Below are 11,305 nucleotides of genomic sequence, written 5' to 3' on the forward strand. Positions count from 1 at the left end.
GTGGTGCTGGCATCTAAGGCTTTGGCAATGTCATGGGCGAATTCAGTCAGCTACGTGACGCACGACAATCCTTTTCTAAAACCGTGCTGGTAGGGGTTTAAGAGGCCATGGGTTTCAAGATGTTTAATAATACTTGAATACAGAATATGTTCGATAAGTTTGCAGGGAACTGAGGTAAGTGAGATAGGACGGTAGTTTGACACTTTATTTCGAGGGCCGGATTTGTATATCGGAACTACTGAAGCGACTTTCCAATCGTCCGGAAGGGAACTATCTGCCAGTGATTTTTCAAATATTATTTTCAAGAATGGAGCTATTGAACTTGAGCACCCCCGAAGAAGCGCTTTTGGCAAACCATCCGGGCCGGGAACCTTAGCAGTGCTCAACCTGTCTAGTAGCATCATGATGCCATTTAAGCTAAAAAAGGATTTTCTGAGGATGAGGCTGTAATCGTGACGGGTGAGGCTCAACTGCTGGTGGTTTTCGCTTTCTTAGAAAACACTGAGGCAAAATATGCATTGAAATACTCAGCTTTATCTGCAGCATCACTGACTTCTGTTCCAGCTTCCAGAAGAGGTGGAATAGATAAGTTATCCTTTTTGTTTCTTTTTATATATTTCCAAAGTTCTTTAGGATTTTGGCTTATTTCAATATGAAATGAATCAAAGAACGTTTTCTTCGCCTGTTTCAGTGCAGATTTTGCCTCATTTGTTAGTAATTTAAGCTTATGGAATCCATTAGTAGATTGATTGTGTGTGACTGCTCTATAAGCTCTCTGCTTTCATTTTAACAACCTTTTTAATGACACATTGAACCATGGTATGCTTCTGTTTCTTTTTGGAGTTAATATCCAGGAAGGAACAAAGCGGTCACGGAGCTCGAAAACTTTTCTTTTAAAGCATGACCAGAGCTCTGCAACGTCTTTAGTTTCAGCGATAGTTTCAAACACAACATAATAACTATCTAGTGCTAAATTAATTTCCGTTATGTTGGCCCTTTCATAATTGTAGACACGACGACTTTTAGAATATTCCTTCATGATTTCTAAATTTAATTCACATATGACAGCCTCATGATCGCTAATTCCCGGCACTACTATTGTTGACTCAACTAGTTCAGGTTCGTTTGTGAATAATAGATCTAAGATATGCTCCCCTAGAGTTGGTTTGAGAACATTTTGGTTTCAGGAAAATAGGTTCATTAAATTTACCAGAGCGTCATTGAGCCCCCCGGTTGCTGGAATGCTAGCTTGCTGGTGGCAGTTGACGTTAGGCAAGTTGAAGTCACCGCCAATAACTAAAACATCAGTTGTAATTAATTCAGTCAAAGAATTCAGTGTTATAAGGGAATGAAATGCACTTCCGGGCGGCCGGTAAAATGAACAGATAGATAAGGTTTTACCATTATGGAGCCTCAACTGACACCATACTGCTTCACACGATGCGCAATCGATGTTTATCTGGGATGACTGAATTTTTTTGTCGACCAGGACGAACACACATCCCCTCCATGGCTATTGCGATATTTCCGGTAGCATGCATACGATTCTGGAAATACCTCACCATCACCGATATCGCTCGCCAACCATGTTTCAGTTCCAATAACTACCGATGGCTTGACAGTATGGAGAAGGCTAATGAATTCATCAATCTTATTTTTTACGCTACGACAATTCACCACCAGACACGAAAGCCTCGCGAGTGTACCGTCATGTGGTCATTGAAAGGGTACAACTTCGTTAGTGGCGTCATCGTAGATGTATTTGGTGTCATTGATAAGCAGCATGTCTAGCTTGAGTTTGACCTTATCAGTGCTGTCTGCTCTGCCTTTTGCGAATTCCCAAAGATGCCGTCTTTTGCGTCTTAATGTCTCCGAATAATCCTCGGAAACGCTCGTTCCTGTGCCTTTGAAGCTTTTTGCGTTTTGCATAACCTTCTCTTTTTCCTTAAACGAAGAAAAATGAGCTACAATCGGCCGTTTTTTCCTCTGCTCGAATTTTCCCATCCTGTGAACCCTTTCCATTGTTGAGAGCGAAAAACCGAGATTTGTTTCGCACACTTTCTTTATAGCGTCTTCTGAATGAGACCAAGTTTCGTGCGGGTTCTTATCTTCTATGCCGTAAAAAACTAGGTTGTTACGCCTGCCGCGGTTTTCAAGCTCGTCAACTTTCACTAAATGGTCACTAAATGTTCTCAAAATTTTCGATTAGAAAACAAAGAAGGGCAAAGTTACAATTGAGGCATTGAAATATAAGAGCACATCAAGTAAGCATGGGTTCACGAAGTCAGGTCGCACCAAAGCACGAAACGGTAACAGAAAGAAATAAAGTCAATGCTATAGCAGAATCTCTGGCTCAATGCCAAGCTTACTGCGTAAGTTTTTTTCCGGAAACCTACATAGCAGCCATGGACCGCTAAAACTATCCCATTTCCTCATACGCGTAAAAGAGAAGAAGAGAACGCAAGAATGTAGTATCTCACGAAGTAACATCGAAAAGGCCAGCATCCTCTTGCCATGAGTAGATTCAGCATGGAAACTGCAAGACATCGCGAAATTTTTACGCAGCCTTGAGCTAGGACTCCTACTGCCGCGTGCCAAGCCGGTTCACTCAGTTTAGCGTGAAATTGGGGTGCTACCAAGCATGAAGGCTAAATCTAGCACATCTTTAGAATTTAGGGTCTACTTTCATGCTAGTTTGTTCCATCTTTCGTAAAGGGTTACGGTTATTTTCCGTCATTTGAATGAAACATATATTCGGGATTCTGGACTTTCTCTTTCCTCCGTTAGAACATTATATAACTGGGAGCGCATCCTTTCTTTGCTGCCTTTACCGGACTTTCTGGCGACGTCTAAGCTGAACTAAAGAACTGGTAAAGCATTTTTTTTGTTCTGACACTAGCCCAAGAAAAGACGATTTTGTTTTTTTTTGTTCACAGGGTTTTATATTCATATTCTTTATTGAAGATACAGTGCTGAAGATAATTACATATGCAAGATAAAAAAAGCAAAAAGAAAGGGCACTTGCTGTAGCCAGGCAGAAGCGCCGCTGGAATTCTTACTTACTATGGAAACGCGTGAAAAGTTATCTAAATACGAATAATGCGTACTTGCCATGCAGTTTCACAACCTCTTGAAGTGCGTGAGCTGTAAATATGTTTACCCTGTCGGGTGCAAAGAGGCATCGGTTGCTCGAAGACAGCTCAAACGTTATTTTTAGCAGTACGAATATAACCATTGCACGCTTTTTCTGAAGTGACGAAATATACTGGTGGTTTGAGTCATGTCTGGCCTGCGAAAGAGTACTGCAGAAGCTACTAAAACGATAGCTTTTAATATGCACAGTAATTGCTATGGCCATGAATGTCATAGGAGAGATTACGCGTTCAATCTACAATGTCACGTATCATTGTAGTGTTTGTTCGTTCACGCTCAAGGCTGCAGGAAAGGGTCGTTATCACTTTTGTTCGTGACGCGAGAAGCGACCAGACTAATCTCGATTGATCGCAGCCATGAAAGGCTGCATCTAGGTTTTTCCAGGTTACTGTAGATGATCTTGACCTGTTATCTGGAAGTTTCTTTGCCGGCTTTAAATTGAGCGATTCCGCGAGCAGCGGACATTCGTAGTTCGACGACTGACGAGCACGTTTGTTGCTTACGCCGCCGCCGAGTGATTCAGTTCTTTTGTGGGCGCAAGTCAGCCCAAATAAAGAGCTTCGTTTGCAAGTATTTCTGGTGTCTTCCTGACCGCTGGACTACCGTCACTACAACGTGACATCTGGTGGAGGTGCTGGGTAGCCTTTCATGTTCCGGACACCCCTACAAGTCGTGACACCGGCCCTCTGAGTCATCTACCGCAGGGCCTGAGTCCAGTCCACCGCGCATGCCGACGCCTGCAAGGGGACGCACCTGAGTTTAGGATTCTGCCGGACCCTACCCGGAAGCGAAAGCCAGCACCAACGTCTACCATGAGCTTGCCCCAGACGATGACTCCAATCATTCTTGAGCAGCCCCGGGTGCCACCAACCTTCGACGCTTCGCCTGGCGCCGACCCCGAAGAATGGCTGGAGCAGTTCGACCGTGTGGCTGTCTTCAACAACTGGGTCGATGCCACGAAACTTAGGTACATCTTCTTCGCCTTGGACGGACCAGCAAGAATCTCATTTGAAAATGAGGAAGCTAGTGTCACGAACTGAGAAACCTTCAAGGAGCAGCTTCTAAAGACCTTCACGAACGTCGTGCGAAAGGAGAGAGCCCAGCAGCTGCTACAGTCTCGCATACAACACCCAAACGAGACCGTTGCAGTGTACACTGTGGAAATGAAGCGTTTCTTCCGGCGTGCCGACGCGAACAAGAAGGAAGAAGAAAAAGTAAAGCTGCTCATGCGAGGAGTTAAAGAGCAACTCTTTGCCGGCCTCGTCCGCAACCCACCGAAAACTGTCGCGGAATTCATAGGAGAGGCATCCACGATGGAAAAAACTCTTGATGCCAGAGCCCGCCAGTATGACCGCCAGCAGCGCTTTTTGTCAGCAAGCTGCATGGACACCGCTAACAACGATAACATGCGGGAGGTTATACGTGAAATTGTGCGAGAAGAGCTCCGACGATTGCTGCCAACAGGAACGCAGCCGCAGCTCACTTCGCTCACCGACATCATCCGGGACGAGGTGCAACAGGCCTCGGGTGTGACACCGACCACCACGCAGCCTCTGGAACCTCCAGCCATGACTTACGCCGCAGCAGTGCGCCGTCCTGCACCTCGACGACGGGACCCAAGCCCCTATCGCCCTCAGCCAGCTGCGTTGGACCGCCGCCCTCTCGCCCCAACCCGCCCGTCCTACGAGCGTCGCACACAGCCGAGGAAATGCGACGAGTGGAGAACTCCCGACCAGCGCCGGCCACTATGCTTCCACTGTGGCGAAGCCGGTCACGTCCTACGGCACTGCCCATACAGACGACTGGGCATCCGAGGGTTCTCTTACGACGCTCCACGACCCCGACCCGGCCAGCCACCAGCCGAAATCGAGGAGTTTTTGCGTCGGGAAGAATACTCATCGCCAAGCCGCCTATGACGTTCTCCGTCGCCATTGTCCCCGCGCTTAGTATCTCCTAGCCGAGGTTACGCCGTGCGTGGACGCCCCCCCAGCCCCCGAAGGTTAAACTAAATAAAGCAGCCTCTGGCGGTGAGGTTGCTTCTACGCGCAATGACCAAGATCCTCCATCGACGAGTACTCAAGACCATGCCTCAACTACGACGACACACCGACGACGACAACACCGACGACGACAACACCGACGACGACGACACCGACGACGACGCGGCCAGACTTGAAGCTTTTACCGCTGCCCAGTGAAGTAACGTCGGAGTACGCCCACCGCAGCCCCACTACTCGACGAAGCCGAGATCGGACACTGAAGACAACGTCCAATACGAGGACGCGAACAAGTGATCTTGAAGTTACGGTCGACGGTGACGCGGTTACTGCCTTGGTCGACACGGGAGCTGACTACTTAGTCATGAGCGGGCCACTCGCTGTCCGACTCAGGAAAGTAACAATAACTTGGGATGGCCCGCTGATCCGCACCGCAGGTGGTAACCTTATTACGCCGTCAGGACACTGCACTGCGAGAGTTGCAGTAAATGGGCGAACCTATGCTACAACCTTTCTGGTCCTACAGAAATTCTCCCGAGACGTGATTTTGGGAATCGACTTCCTGAATGAACATCGGGCGATCATCGACCTTCGATCCAAGTCGATCAAGCTTTCCACGGACAAAGCCATATCTGCCGCGACAACAGCGACTCATCACATTGCCTTAAACGTCCTCGACGAAGCATTGAGCGTGCCGCCCCGATCAAGTGTCGTCGCTGTATCAAGAGTTAAAAAGACACAGGCTCTGGTTGCAGCAAGGTGCTACCCCGACCCACGAAATGTGCCCCCGGCGGTTTATTTCGGGCCTTTTATCAAGACCACGGAACGAAAGGAGGGAAAAGGATTGGGAGGAGGAAAGGGGCAAGTTGCTTTGATAAACTGCTGATAAATTGCAATCTGATACATCTTCTCTTCCCAATAAAAAAAAACTATGAAACTTGGTGAAAGTTGCTGTCATAATGAAGCCTGCGAGGCTCCGCACGTTGCCTAGTTGATCTTCGTAGGCTTGGCGAGTTGACTGAATGATCTGTGCCAGGCGTCGGAGTAGTGTGATCCACCGTGCTTGGTCTAGGCCTTCGCGATTGTTGAGGGCTGGCTGCATCCCGGCTTGATCCGTGAATTACGGGTGTCGGATCCACCATATGTTGTTGGTCCGTGTGCGCGTGTCCCCCACGGCTGTCGATAATCTGGTCTTCACTTCCTTGAGACCGTTTTGCAGGGCTGCCGACGTTTTCGGGAATGGGTAGTAGGTGTTGCCTGTTCCGTCTCAGGAGCCGCTGGTCCTCCGTTTCCACCACGTACGACCTCGGTGCTGTTTTCCCGACGACCGTCGCCGTGCGTGCCCAGTTGTCGCCTAGGACACGAACTGAAATACCTTCCTTGAATGGTGACAGTACCTTGCCTACCGAGGACTGCCGATGCTTGAGCACTGCGACACTTGGCTGCTCGTTGTACAGAGGCAGGGAGCTACGGAGGTGCCTGCCTTGTAGCAGTTCGCCAGGAGAACGGCCATCTTCCAGGGGAGAAGAGCGATACGCTAACAGACCCAACCAAAAGTCACTGCACGACTCATTGGTCTTCTTCAGGATGCGCTTGACTATTTGAACCCCCTTTTCCGCTAACCCATTAGACCTCGGGAATTCAGGACTCGACGTGATGTGATGAAAGTCATACTTTTGCGCAAAAATACGAAACTCTCTCGATGCGAACTGGGGCCCATTGTCTGTCCAAACTTCTACAGGGATGCCGTGGCGCGAGAAAATAGCAGATATTTTCCCTATGACCTCTTTTTCCGATGTCCCTCTTAGCTGCTCCACTTCAGGGAAATTCGAGTGGGCGTCATATACTACCACATAGGAGGCGCCTCCGAACTGAAAGAGGTCAAGTCCTACGCGATGCCACGGCCTATCGGGGGTAGGCTGCATGAGGAGAGGTTCACTCTGCTGCTTGTATGCATACTTTTGGCAAGTGCCACACCCCCGAACGAGCGCATCAATAGCACTGTTCAGCCCAGGCCAGAATACCAATCTCCGTGCTCTGGCCTTGCATTTGTTCAATCCGAGGTGCCCCTCGTGAACTCATTGAAGGATTTCTTCTCTCATAGCTTTAGGTATGACGACTTTACAGCCCTTCAGCAGTATTCCGTCCACCACAGACAGCTCTCCAGCAAATGGCTTGAGCTCACCGTCGATGGCCGCACCCTGCGAAATTCGCTTTCTCACCTCGCTTAAGTACGGGTCTTTGCTGCACTCCTTTTCCAGCCGCACTTTCATTGGTGTGCTTACGATGCTAGAAACGACCTGCATTGCATGCACGTCGCCGTCTGTTTTCCATGACGCACTCGACAACTGGGTTGCCACAGGTGCACGCGACAGCATATCCGCCAGCAACAAGTCCTTGCCAGGCACGAACTGCAAAGTATAGTAATACTGCAGAAGCCTAATAAAAAAACGCTGCAATCGTGGTGGTATGTCTCCAATGCTCTTCTGTGAAATGGCAAGCACGGGTCTATGGTCAGTTTCGATCAGGATCTTTCGGCCATAAACAAAATGGTGGAACTTTTCGCATGCGAACACTACCCCAAGCGTTTCCTTTTCAATTTGAGAGTAGCGTGTTTCTCAATCTGTTAGGGTCCTAGATGCGTACGTCACTGGGCGCCAGTCACTGCCATGTCGTTGAAGTAGCGCAGCGCCTAAACCAGTCCCCGAAGCGTCCGCCGTAATCTTTGTTTCTTTCGCTTCGTCAAAAAGAGCGAGTAACGGAGGGCTTGTTAATGCGTTGCAGATCTCTGCCCACTCCCGCTCATGCGCGGCCATCCATTCAAACATGACGTTTTCTTTTACGAGGCTCCGCAGCAGGACTGTCTTATCTTTCGACATGGCAGTTGCGCGAAACACACACACACAAGACAGGTTACGGGACGAGCGGGTTGCGCTCGTCCCGTAACCTGTCTTGTGTGTGTGTGTTTCGCGCAACTGCCATGTCTGAAGTATTCAACCAACTAGCCCGACAACACGTTCTACTGTCGTATCACTAAGGGACGGGACGTACTTTCTGAAGTAGTTAACAACGTCCATCATTCTGCGCACCGCATGCTTATCTGTCTGGGCCGACCGCGACAGGACACTGTTAACTAACCTGCGACTCGGGCGTACGCCATGCTCACCTATTACGTCGCCCAAAAATTCAATTTCTTTCGATCCAAAAACACACTTCTGCAGGTTAAATGTCAGCCCCGCTTGTTCTGACCGCTTCAGTACGGCATGCAAGCGCTCGTTATGCTGCTGCTCACTGTCACCCCACACTAGAATGTCGTCAATGTGTATGCGGACGCCTGCCAATCCCTCGAAAATTTCTGTTAACGTTTTTTGAAAAACTTCGCTTGCTGATGAAATTCCAAAGGGAAGACGAAGAAAGCGGTAGCGTCCGAACGGCGTAGCAAACGTGCACACTCGAGATGTGGCTTCGTCCACTGGGATTTGATGGAAGCCTGCGTTCGCATCCAGGCGGGAAAAACACTTCGCACCCGAAATCTCTACCTCAATCTCTTCCCTTGTTGTCATGGGGTAGTGCTCGCGCTTTATGTTTTTGTTGATCTCTCTCGGATCCATGCAGACTCGAAGCGCTCCATTCTTTTTACGCGCTATAACCAAAGGACTCACCCATTCTGTGGGTTCATCCACCTTCTTGATGATGGAAGACTTTTCCATGCGCTCCAGCTCTTGTCTGAGAGGCTCCTTGAGAGCCAGAGGTACTCTCCGTGCTGGATGCACGACTGGAACAAAAATCCGCTCGTAGAACCATCCGGTACCGCCTTTCGACACAACCCGTGCCCAGGAGCAAGTCTGGAAAAACCTTTTCCGGTGCTTGCTTAGTCCACTTCACCGAGTCCACAGCTTTTAGAATTAACCCAAACTGCTGACATGTGCAGTCCTAATATGGCCTGGCGGCCTTTCTTCACCACGAAAAACGTCACCGCCTGCGCCACACCGTTCAAAAAAAGAACCTCTGTGTCGAGACCGACATGCTTGATGGCACTGCCATTGTAAGCTTTCAGCACAGTATTACTTTGTTGGAGGCTCGGAGTTTTCTTGAGACGGCGGTAAACAGTCGCAGGAATTATGTTCGCTTGCGAACCTGTGTCCACCTTGAACCTGATTTCGTGGCCACGTATGTTTCCGCTAAAGGCCGATTCACACGACGGACCGTTCGCCCGCGGCCCGCGCACTACGTGTGCATGCGTCATCACTTTGAGAGGCGCGCTGGATGCATGGATGGATGGCGGCCGACAGCGCGCCCCTCAATGTGCTGACGTATGCACACGTAGTGCGCGGGCCGCGGGCGAACGGTCCGTCGTGTGAATCGGCCTTAACCGTCCATTCTGCACCGGCCCCTTTTCCGATGCCACAAACACCGATATCTAAAATGTCGAAGCCGTCCTCTGCCTCATCTTCTTGAATCTGATCTATCTTTTGGCTCGGGCGACGCTTGCAGCATACCGCAGAGTGGTTTGGCTTCTTGCCGGCATAGCATGTCGTTCCATACGCCGGGCACTCCTTCTCTGCATGCATTTTGTTGCATTGCCGACTACGAAAAGCTTTCCGCTTCTGCTCAGATTTGTGGGTGTAGTCTACCTGCAGGGTACCTTTCGACCAAACGGCATTCTGCCGCGCTGAAACCTCGGCCGCTTTACACATTTGCTCTGCCTTCTGTAACGTTAGGTCTTTTTCTCGCAGCATTTTTTCTCTCATCTTCGGATCGTTAGTACCAAAAACAACCTGATCTCGTATCATGGATTCTTCCAGCACGCCAAATTCACACAGCTTCGCCTGCGTCTTTAAATGCCGCAGAAATTGCTCAAATGGCTCTCCTTCATCCTGCATACGAAGGCGAAAAACGTGTCTTTCATACACCTCGTTGCCGTCATCAGCACAGTACTCCTCAAACTTTCGCAGTACGGTCTGGTAGTCTTCACTACTCTCACCCTGTGCAAAGGAGAAGTTGTTATAGCCGACGAGGGACTCTTCCCCAGCGACACTGAGAAGGATTGCGGTCTTGGCGGCTTCCGTCCTGGGTGGCGTGGTAGGCGTTGCCGTGAAGAAAAGCTCCAGTTTTTGCTTGAACACTTGCCAGTTTCTTCGTAAGTTTTCTGCCAGGTGTAGCGGTTCTGGATGCTTGACAACATCCATTCTGGCGCGGCTTCTATCCCACTTCTGACACCATGTATCCAGAGTTAAATAGACACAGGCTCTGATTGCAGCAAGGTGCTACGCCGACCCACGAAATGTGCCCCCGGCGGTTTATTTCGGGACTTTTATCAAGACCACGGAACGAAAGGAGGGAAAGGGATTGGGAGGAGGAAAGCGGCAAGTTGCTTTGATAAACTGCTGATAAATTGCAATCTTATACAGTCGCCTGCATAGGTATTGGAGACATCGAAACTGCCGAAGGCGCCGTCGAAGGGAACACACAGTTACTCTTTGATCGAGGACTGGGCGTCGCAAGGGGAGTCGCCCAAATCCGAAATGGCCAAGCCCAGGTGTTGCTAACCAACTTCACCGAAGAATACCGGAATCTAAACAAACGCACGACGATCGCTTTGCTCGACGAGCTGGCAGACATCAGAGACGTATTTGCCCTACCCAACCAACTCGCAGAACCATCAGACCAAGGCCATCAACCCACGTTTGACATCAACCCGGCATTACCCCGGAGCGGACAAGACCAAGTACGCAGCCTTCTTCAAAAGTACAGCGACTGCTTCTCATCAGCATCGAATGTGCGACGAACCAGCCTTGCCAAGCACCGCATTGTCACAGACGAACACGCCCGACCACTGCGGCAGAGCCCCTACCGCGTATCGCCGCTAGAACGCCAAGCTATCCGCAAGCAAGTTGAGGAAATGCTTCGTGACGACGTCATCCAACCATCGAGGAGCCCCTGGGCAGCACCAGTCGTTCTAGTGAAGAAGAAAGACGGCACCCTTCGCTTTTGCGTCGATTACCGCCGCCTGAACAGCATTACGAAGAAGGATGTCTACCCCCTGCCCCGCACCGATGACACATTGGATCGGCTATGCAACGCTAAGTACTTCTCATCGATGGACCTGAAGAGCGGCTACTGGCAAATTGAAGTCGACGAAAGAGATCGCGAGA

At 49.7% G+C, this 11,305-nt stretch overlaps 1 pseudogene; it reads right to left on the reverse strand.

Moving 5' to 3' along the window:
* Nucleotides 1-6,079: 6,079 nt before the first annotated feature.
* Nucleotides 6,080-10,339, reverse strand: LOC149326620 (uncharacterized; annotated as a pseudogene).
* Nucleotides 10,340-11,305: the final 966 nt, after the last annotated feature.

This window comes from Amblyomma mixtum, chromosome 10 (genome assembly GCF_055824585.1).
Source record: "Amblyomma mixtum isolate Tamu chromosome 10, ASM5582458v1, whole genome shotgun sequence".
Taxonomy (NCBI): Eukaryota; Metazoa; Arthropoda; class Arachnida; order Ixodida; family Ixodidae; genus Amblyomma; species Amblyomma mixtum.